We start from the raw sequence: 10,928 nt of genomic DNA on the forward strand, positions 1-10,928 counted from the left end.
TGACATCATCATAGTGCATTTCTGAAATTCTTCAGCATGGAAGTGTTAGGTATGGTCTAAGATAGGTTTACCTTAACAGTCCCCCCTAAATCCTGGAATTTCTCTCAGCTACTCTTAGTCTAGAATGACCTACAGATCTGCCCATATGTGCATCGCTCTCCTGTTCACCAGTTGGATGACAGCATACCCCTGTTGAGTGTGTCCCCATTTAGTGGACTTTCACATATGGGAATCAAATCTCTACTCTACCTCATGTCCAAAGCCATGCGGGTCTGGAAAGCATCTCCGATATAATTCACGAATCTCTGTTGAATAAAAACAGTTAACCCAATCAACATTTTTGCTCATAGTTATCTGGGGAATAATGGACTCTAGACCTGCCCATATCTGATTGTGGGCCTTGAACTCATCTGGGACCCCCTTTGGTACTCCTACTGTATCTATATAAATGTTGTTATATACACTCACCGGCCACTTTATTAGGTACACCTGTCCAACTGCTCGTTAACACTTAATTTCTAATCAGCCAATCACATGGGGGCAACTCAGTGCATTTAGGCATGTAGACATGGTCAAGACAATCTCCTGCAGTTCAAACCGAGCATCAGTATGGGGAAGAAAGGTGATTTGAGTGCCTTTGAACGTGGCATGGTTGTTGGTGCCAGAAGGGCTGGTCTGAGTATTTCAGAAACTGCTGATCTACTGGGATTTTCACGCACAACCATCTCTAGGGTTTACAGAGAATGGTCCGAAAAAGAAAAAACATCCAGTGAGCGGCAGTTCTGTGGGCGGAAATGCCTTGTTGATGCCAGAGGTCAGAGGAGAATGGGCAGTCTGGTTCGAGCTGATAGAAAGGCAACAGTGACTCAAATCGCCACCCGTTACAACCAAGGTAGGCAGAAGAGCATCTCTGAACGCACAGTACGTCGAACTTTGAGGCAGATGGGCTACAGCAGCAGAAGACCACACCGGGTGCCACTCCTTTCAGCTAAGAACAGGAAACTGAGGCTACAATTTGCACAAGCTCATCGAAATTGGACAGTAGAAGATTGGAAAAACGTTGCCTGGTCTGATGAGTCTCGATTTCTGCTGCGACATTCGGATGGTAGGGTCAGAATTTGGTGTCAACAACATGAAAGCATGGATCCATCCTGCCTTGTATCAACGGTTGAGGCTGGTGGTGGTGGTGTCATGGTGTGGGGAATATTTTCTTGGCACTCTTTGGGCCCCTTGGTACCAATTGAGCATCGTTGCAATGCCACAGCCTACCTGAGTATTGTTGCTGACCATGTCCATCCCTTTATGACCACAATGTACCCAACATCTGATGGCTACTTTTAGCAGGATAATGCGCCATGTCATAAAGCTGGAATCATCTCAGACTGGTTTCTTGAACATGACAATGAGTTCACTGTACTCAAATGGCCTCCACAGCCACCAGATCTCAATCCAATAGAGCATCTTTGGGATGTGGTGGAACGGGAGATTCGCATCATGGATGTGCAGCCGACAAATCTGCGGCAACTGTGTGATGCCATCATGACAATATGGACCAAAATCTCTGAGGAGTGCTTCCAGCAACTTGTTGAATCTATGCCACGAAGAATTGAGGCAGTTCTGAAGGCAAAAGGGGGTCCAACCCATTACTAGCATGGTGAACCTAATAAAGTGGCCGGTGAGTGTAGGTGCTTCTCTCTTTGACCTCCAGAATCCCTTGGGATTCTCTACCTTTTCTTTATGTGTCTGATCAAACTTATCCCTGGGGATCACGAGGAAGGACTGCACAGATTTTATCACAGTACACTCACCTTCCGAACATCTAGGCCGGCTTGACCTGGCTCTCCTATCCCTACAAATCCAGTACACATCAGGCACTGCTAATACAGGGTTACCTGTGCTATCAACGTTAAAGAAGGTCAATGGGGTCATTTACTAAGGGCCCGATTCGCGTTTTCCCGGCGTGTTACCCGAATATTTCCGATTTGCGCCGATTTTCCCTGTATTGCACACAATCGGATTTTGGCGCATCGGTGCTGGCATGCATGCGACGGAAATCGGGGGGCGTGGCCGAACGAAAACCTGACGGATTCGGAAAAACCGCAGCATTTAAAAAACCAAAAGTGTCGCGGAGCTTGTACTTACCTTCATCCAGGATAGGCCGGTGTATTTGAGTGCGTTCCGATGCTCTTCAGCGCAGCAGCTCCACCTGGTGGACGTCGGAGGAACTACCTTAATGAATCCCGGCTGGACCCGAATCCACCACAGAGAACGCGCCGCTGGATCGCGAACGGACCGGGTAAGTAAATCTGCACCAACCATAGGTAAAGTCTCCTACCTGGGGGCATCCTGGTCAGCTCTATAGGTACAGTCATGGTTGCAAGTTTGCAATAGAAAGCGTGGAAGCATGCTGGCTTCCCTCTAGCTTCACAGACGTGGCACTGGTCAGCAGAGACTCTCTCTCTGGTGTGTCTCTTTACCACCACGTAGTCTCCAGGCTTCAGGTTATGCATCCTGAGGTCTCTGTTTGGATCTGAAAAGGAATCAGAAACAGTTTTGCGGACCTTTTCCAAGGCCTGGCTCAACTGTATGGCATATTCCACCTGGTTTCCTGCCATCAGCTATAGGGTCTGTGGAAAGTAGAGGCCTAGTCTGGGTGCACAGCCAAAAAGTACTTCAAAGGGGATAATCCCATCTTTCTGTTGAGGGTGGTCCTAACTAAATAGAGGGCAGCAGGAGGGCACTTGGGCCATGGTTTCCCTGTTGCTTCCATGGCCTTCTGGATCTCTAACTTAAGAGTGCCATTTAGTCTTTCTATCCCACCATTAGCTTGGGAAAGGTAAGGGGTGTGTATGGCCTGTTTTACACCCAGGAGGGACAAGGTTTCAGGTCTTTACCTGTCCAGTGAAGTGGGTTCTATGACCGGACTCTATGGTCTCTGGAAGTCCAAACCTGCAGAAAAATCTCACTCACCAACTTCTTGGCTGCAACTCTGGCAGTAGCCTTGTTCATGGGAAAAGCTTCTGGCCACCCTGGAAAGAGATCAATGCACACAAGCACGTATTCCTATGTCCCACTTTTTGGTAGCTGGATAAAATCCATCTGCAGTCTCTGGAAGGGATACAGCGGCTTGGGTGTCACCTTCTGTGGGGTCTTTACCACCTTACCCAGGTTGTGGCGCATACAGACTATACAGGGTTTCACTATTCTAGTGACAGGGGTAGTAATGCCCGGGGAAAACCACTTGCGGTTTGTGAGCACTAGCATGGCCATTTTGGATATTTGTGTGTGTCCGTGAGCTACTTGACTTACTGTCGGGTGCAGGGCTACGGGCAGGCACACCCTCTCTCCCAGCATCCAGGTCCCATCGGCATCTGGGCTCTAGCTTTCCTCCACACTTCCTTCTCTTCTGATGACACTCGGGCCACCAGGGACTGGAACACTTGTGGATCAAACTTTCCAACTCAGAACTTCAGGACAGTCTCTGGGTTCCATCTATGCAGCTGCCTTCGCCACCCTATCAGCCACATACTTGCCCTTGGCTTGTGGAGTTACCAAATCTTGTGTGCTTTTACTTTTACTATCCCCACCTCTTGTGGAAGTAAGAGAGCATCCATGAGCTCTTTAATCTTCGTGCCATTCTTAAAGGGGGTCCCTTAAGACTACACCTTGAGCAGTGTCGGATTGAAGTACCTTGGGCCCACCAGAGAAAATCTTTTGTGGGGCCCACCTTTCATGTAAATAGAAAGAATACTACAGAACCGAAAACATGTTGGGGCAATGAAATATAGCAGTGAAAATATAGCCATAGCAATACCCATATAAATACCCACTGTAGTCAGTATCATAATGGTGCCATCACAGTAGTCATTGTAGTAAGAGTATGCATACAGTAGCCATATCATTAATGCTGGCCCCTCTGTAGCCACCATAGTAACCGTGTCTCCAAAATAACCATTATAGACATAAGGTCCACAACAGTAGCCAATATAATAACAGTGCCCCCAATGTAGCCACTACAGTTTTCCCACAGATGATAAAACTTTAACAGTGCCCCCAATGTAGCCAAGATAGCCAAAGAATCCCCTTAGTAACAAATATAGTCACAGAGCCCCTCATAGAAACCATTACAGGGCCCCCCTCTCCCCACAGCATCAATTCCAAAGACCCCCACAGCATCTATTACAGGGCCACCTCTTCCCCATTCCGCCTCCCCTCCACAGCATCCATTACAAGGCCACCTCCCCCCACAGCATCCATTACAGGGCCCTCTCTTCCTCATCCCCCCTCTACCCCACAGCATCCATTACATCCCCTCCTCTTCCTCATTCCGCCTCCCCTCCACAGCATCCATTACAAGGCCACCTCCCCCCACAGAATCCATTACAGGGCCCCCCCACCCCCCTGCCCCCACAGAATCCATTACAGGTCCCCCATCCACCCCTCCTCCCCACAGCATCCATTACAGGGCCCCCATACCCTCCTCAGCATCCATTACAGGGACCCCTCATCCCCCTCCTCCCTTCCCCCACAGCATCCATTACAGGTACCCCATAGCATCCATTACAGGGCCCCCCATCCCCCTCCCCCCACTGCATCCATTACAGGGCCCCCCTCAGCATCCATTCTAGGGCCCCCTCCCCTACAGCATCCATTCCACTGCCCCCCTCCCCCCATAGCATCCATTACAGGGCCCTCTCCCCCCATAGCATCCATTACAGGGCCCCCCACAGCATCCATTCTAGGGCCCCCCTCCCCCATAGCAACCATTACAGGGCCCCTCTCCCCCTGAAGCATCCATTACAGCCCCCCCCTCCCCCCATAGCATCCATTACAGCCCCCCCCCCATAGCATCCATTACAGGGCCTCTCCACCTCATAGCATCCATTACAGGGCCCCCATCCCCCCATAGCATCCATTACAGGGTCCCCCTAGTCCCCATAGCATCCATTACAGAGCCCCCTCCCCCCACAACATCCATTACAGGGCCTCCCTCCCACCACAGCATCCAATACAGGGCCCCCTCTTCCCCACAGCATCCAATACAGGTCCCCGCTCCCCCCACAACATCCAATCCAGTGCCCCCCTCCCCCCACAGCATCCAATACAGGGCCCTCTTCCCCCCGGCAGCACATGTCGGCAGTACACTGCGACCTGGTGCTGGCGGAAACAGTGTCCTCCAGCGCTTTGTCACAGACTTTGTTTTAGTGTCGGGACTCGGAGCCCACCGGAGGTTTCTCCGGTACTCCGCTGGGCCAGTCCGACCCTGACCTTGAGTATAGATGTTTGCCCTTTTACCTTTCCTGAGTGCTGTCAACTCCATCTCCTGCGCTGACCTGTGTGGAGGGAGTGGTTCTGCTTGTACTACCTCATGTGCGCCACTGACCACTGTATATCCAGTGTAGAACCGTCTGTCTTCTCCTGCAGACCTGGATCCATCTACAAGAAAAAACTCAACATCTGGCTTAAACACTCAACATCTAGTTAAGCTTAAGCACCTCCCCCCCCCCCCCTCTGAATCCTGTAAGACTGGAGACAGAATGTCAGGATTCAGAGCTGTGCACCTTTTCAGTGTGTACTAGGAGTGCAAACTGAAATCTGAGCTATCTGGCCATTGCTCAGATGCTTGGGCTATACTTAGGTGAGGACACTGTGCAAGTCATGTGGGGTTTACACAGTAACTGAGTGATTTAGGATCTGGGATTGACTCACTGGCCTTGCTGAGCAGATTGCTGGCTGCAGCTACTGACACATAAGGGGCTCCCCTCATGACCGAGTCTAACCGGGCTTAATAGTGGGCCACTGGGGAGGCCACCACGTTCCTGGACTAAGAAACCTGTGGCGTGGCCTAGATACTCAGTGCAAAATAAAATAAAAAGTCCGGTTCAGTGGGATGTGCCTAGGGCCGGGGCAGACAGGATTTGCCAGCTTAAGGCTGTGGAATGCATCAATTGCCTCCTGACTAAGAGCAAATGGGGAAGAGGCAATGCAGTCCTAAGAGGCGTAGGGCCTCAGGGCAGGGGCATATTCTGGACTGCCAGCTTTCTTTCTTCTGTCAGGTGTCGGCCTGTGGCTGAGAAGCAGTTACCTAGGAAGAGCACCTTGCCCTGACAACACTGGAGTTTGTGTTCGGAAAATTTGCAACCCTTCTGGAACAGAACACACACAAGGTCAACAGATGCATCCTGGCAAACCTGAAAAATAGAGGTACAGAAACAAGAGAACATCATCCAGTAGGGGGCTAGTCTGCCAAATAACTCCCTGTAGGGCCTTGGAGTACTGGCTGGGTGAGTTTTACCCCCCCCCCCCCCTTGTGGGAATCTGCACCAGGTAGGCAAATAGGTACTGTAGGGGCAAAGAGAGGAAAACATTTGCCAAATCAGTGAATAATATGTCACTCTCGGGGACTGCTGCCAGTGACATTTGTGGGTTAGGAACCACTGGGCTTCAGTACACTCATAGGCAGCGTGGAGGTCATGGACCATAGTACATGTATCCGGCTGTTCTTTCTGGGTCTTTTTCTTGACTGGGAAAGAGTTAAATCTTCACTGGGCTAGCAGGGGAGGACTCAAACTTCAGTTCTACAATGATAGGAGCTAACTGTGTCTTGGGGAGGGTGTGTCTGCTGACGTCCTCGTCCGTTACCAGTCCCCTAGTCCTGTCCTTTCTGGGGCATCTCCGTGAATGTGGCGACTCACTTCAGTCCCTTTAGTTATGTCTCCTCCCCGCAAGTTGAAGAACGCCCCCTTGAACTGGGCTCGTCCGGGATCGGAACTTCTTTCAGTCTTACTTTGGTAGTGGTCTATTAAACCAGTCTCTGTTCTTCCTGGCTTTCTGTCAATCTTATCAGTCCCTCTGTACACAAGTCTGGCAGAGATATCTCTAGCCCGTTAACACCTTTGGTAACAATCCGTTACAAAACAGCTGGAAAGTGCACTAGATGTACACTACACTGTTAGGTCATCCCCTATGTGTCCAAAAGCTGTAAACAGTTCCCGTGGAACTCTTCCATGACCGTTTATGTCTCCGCTTTATCCCATCTAGACATATGGGATCTATAAACTTCTGGCCAGACTGCAGCATCTCAAACAGAAGTCAGGTACACTTACGTTGTTTTTTAGTCAAAAAGTAACAAAAGTCAGTCATAAGCTCTGTCATACAGTTGGGGGGCTTGTACTTGCTTAGTCTGTTCGTGGGGTAAACAGGGGAACATCACATCATACTGTATTCTTGTATCACAAGCAAATTCCTTCAAGTCTTTTAGGCTGTCAGCTCTGTCGCCCCCACTTTTTATAAACACTTACACTTGCAAGGTCACTGTCTGTTCTGTTCTAAAACAGACACAGCATTCCAGACAAAGCCCAGCTGCACAGCTACCCCCACGATCTCCCTCGTTAACGCTATAAACTCCAGAAAGCAGGTACCAAAGACATTGCAACAATTTTTTATAGTAATTTTTCTACAATCATCGGGATCAAATAGGTCTTAACTGGACCATAATTAACAACTTCACACTCCAAGAATTATCCTATCACCTGTTGCCGGTGTTTATTCCAGACACGTGTCAAGACCCTCCAAAGGTGCTCAGCTGCTAAACTACAACAAAAACCCAGGTGTTTTCTACAACTATTTTCCTCAACCAGCCTTTATGGCTGTCAACAGAGTAGAGTCATAGGCAATTAATTTTCAGGTATTTGAAAGGAATATAAACTGTCCTAAGATGGCCCCCACTGAAAAATAAACTGTTCTAAGATGGCCGCCGCTGAAGCATAGTAGGGCGTGTCATCTTCTCTAACCACCAGATACAGGGGTGGAGTCTGCATCCCAGATGCCATCTTTCCCTCTCGAGAAAATATAATAAAATCTCTTTTTCTCAAATTCTCTCCACATCAAAAACTTTGAAATGTCCCTATCACCTATCTCTTTCTTCAATGGGCACTCTGAAGGATTCCTGTCACTCTGTCCTAGTCCGTCCGTCAAAGCCCCTGACACCCGGCCTATTATCCACTATCCTGGCCACCTGTATCAGAATCCCAGACACTCATTCCGACTCTCTGCTTATTTCAGAATCCCAGACACTTGTCCCATGTCTCCTTTTTCAAAGTCCCAGACACTTGTCCCGTGCCTGCTTTTCCCTGCGGTCTCTCTCTCTCCATTCCTCTCAGTATCTTATCTGCACAAATAACAAAAATTTCACAAAAGCTCAAACCTTAACCTATTATGTAAAAGAAAAAACATTCGATAAGGGGTGGGGGGGGGCGGCGCAGGGGAACACAGGTGAGAAAGTCCAAAACACCTAAAAGTTCAACCGAAGAAAAAGATATATTGTTCACCGCATCAACGTCCTTGCCCTCTCTCTATTAGCGCACATCAAGCGCCGAGAGTGAAGTTAGATTACACAGTACCTTTCTTGATGGAAAAAGGTGTGTTCGTATTCCACGCTCTCACTTAGCTTTCCTCCGGTCTTGCTGGACGAAAACTCCGGATCGTTGTTTGTTACCGGAGCGTGGGTAAAATCCTCCGACCAGGAACTGCTGCCACCGTGTGGTGTGTTCCACAAATTTCGCGGTCACTCCAGTTCCCTCGACAACTTTTTGGGTAATTAAGTTGAAACATTTATTCAATATACTCACAAACAAAAGTTAAAATAAGGCCTTTAGTAATTTAAAAATGCACGTTCGGTTTTCCTCGCCCGACTCCAAGTTTCGCCTACACGGCTTCTTCCGGGGCTTTCCGACGTGCATGCATTGTTAGCTCTTTATAGTAATTACTCTCCCAGAATACATCAGTGAGATTTACTTGGATGAAACATCCAAGTGGAGGGGGAACATACATATTAAAAATGTATTAAAAGCATATCAAACTATATAAGAAAGTGTTAATACTAAAAAATTATTTTTCATCTTATCAGTAACTTCCTTCTTATATGGATTCCGTAATGAATGTTGATATATATAATAGCAAAGTATTATTCCATTCTAACATAGATATATATGTATAACATTAAACATAAAATACGAGGTAGATTATGTATTAATACTAATGTGCAAAAATTAAAGTGCTCTGTGTTTAGTGTTCAGTAGTGATTATAAACCTCATACTCAGTTGTAGGGGGATACTAGAGGAAACATTTAATCTCAAAGTCTGCATTGAGTCCCATCGAGATCAGGGTTTTTAATTGATAAATCCAAAAGGATTCTCGTTGGCTCATTTTCTTTTCTAAATCATCTCCTCTCCAATGTGGGGATACCTGTTCAAGGGTAAAGAACTTAGTACCCTTGGGATTGTTTTGATGAAATTTCACATAATGGGCAAACAAAGAATGATCTAATTTACCATTTTTGATGTTCCTAAAATGTTCTCCAACCCTAACCTACAGTTTCCTTATGGTTCTTCCAATATATATATGCAACTGAGTATGAGGTTTATAATCACTACTGAACACTAAACACAGAGCACTTTAATTTTTGCACATTAGTATTAATACATAATCTACCTCGTATTTTATGTTTAATGTTATACATATATATCTATGTTAGAATGGAATAATGCTTTGCTATTATATATATCAACATTCATTACGGAATCCATATAAGAAGGAAGTTACTGATAAGATGAAAAATAATTTTTTAGTATTAACACTTTCTTATATAGTTTGATATGCTTTTAATACATTTTTAATATGTATGTTCCCCCTCCACTTGGATGTTTCATCCAAGTAAATCTCACTGATGTATTCTGGGAGAGTAATTACTATAAAGAGCTAACAATGCATGCACGTAGGTAAGCCCCGGAAGAAGCCGTGTAGGCGAAACTCGGGAGTCGGGCGAGGAAAACCGAACGTGCATTTTTAAATTACTAAAGGCCTTATTTTAACTTTTGTTTGTGAGTATATTGAATAAATGTTTCAACTTAATTACCCAAAAAGTTGTCTGCACTATTGCGTGTTATCTTCTCTTCCTTTTGACGAGTGAACCGGAGTGACCGCAAAATTTGTGGAACACACCACACGGTGGCAGCAGTTCCTGGTCGGAGGATTTTACCCAAGCACCGGTAACAAACAACGATCCGGAGTTTTCGTCCAGCAAGACCGGAGGAAAGCTGAGTGAGAGCGTGGAATACGAACACACCTTTTTCCATCAAGAAAGGTACTGTGTAATCTAACTTCACTCTCGGCGCTTGATGTGCGCTAATAGAGAGCGGGCAAGGACGTTGATGCGGTGAACAATATATCTTTTTCTTCAGTATCTTATCTGACCTTCAAACGTCCTCCCCCTACCTTTCAGTTCTGGCTCAGCAAAGCGCTTACACACAGCAGCCAAGGCACTTGTTTCAATCTCACACAGAGATGTCTAACAATTCTGACCCCGCGCAGGACACCAGTTGGCTATACATATTTACGCTCCAATCCTGGCTGTCTACAGCCACAGGTATCACCACCCCTCGTATCACAGGCAAGTAACAGGTTAACATATGTAATCTGAAACTTACCGTGATCGTGGGTTGATCAGTCCCAGTCTGGAAGCGGTGACCCCGAGGCTGCAGATGGTACAGGAATGAGGGGGCGTCCTGGCCCTGCTCATGGGGTTCTCAGCAGTGCCTCCAACTGTTAGGGTAGGATTTAAGATATCCTCTTTTAGTGTGTGTTGGCTGTCTTTCAAATCAGTTCTAAATGATTTGTGCACGGTCGCAAGAAAATGACTCAGACAATTGCTGATGCAAGACTTGCAAATGCTATCACCCTGGGTAAAAATTAACACTACGCAAGCTTTATTTGGTTTCACAAGTCTATATAGAAAAATAGGAAAGAAACAGAAAAATCATAACATCAGAGTTCCCAGCTTATGTAGTCTCTTGACTGGAGAACTTCCCTGCTGTCGCGCACATTGACGTCATCATAGTGCATTTCTGAAATTCTTCAGCATGGAAGT

At 46.9% G+C, this 10,928-nt stretch overlaps 1 long non-coding RNA gene across 1 annotated transcript; it reads right to left on the reverse strand.

Moving 5' to 3' along the window:
• Nucleotides 1-250: 250 nt before the first annotated feature.
• Nucleotides 251-10,627, reverse strand: LOC140118967 (uncharacterized). Its single transcript, XR_011853293.1, has 3 exons — nt 10,489-10,627; nt 2,336-2,530; nt 251-305 (listed from the first exon to the last, which is right to left on the reverse strand). It is a non-coding gene; the product is annotated as an uncharacterized lncRNA (long non-coding RNA).
• Between the last annotated feature and the right edge of the window lie 301 nt (nt 10,628-10,928).

Source organism: Engystomops pustulosus, chromosome 2, assembly GCF_040894005.1.
Source record: "Engystomops pustulosus chromosome 2, aEngPut4.maternal, whole genome shotgun sequence".
In the NCBI taxonomy this organism is placed as follows: Eukaryota; Metazoa; Chordata; class Amphibia; order Anura; family Leptodactylidae; genus Engystomops; species Engystomops pustulosus.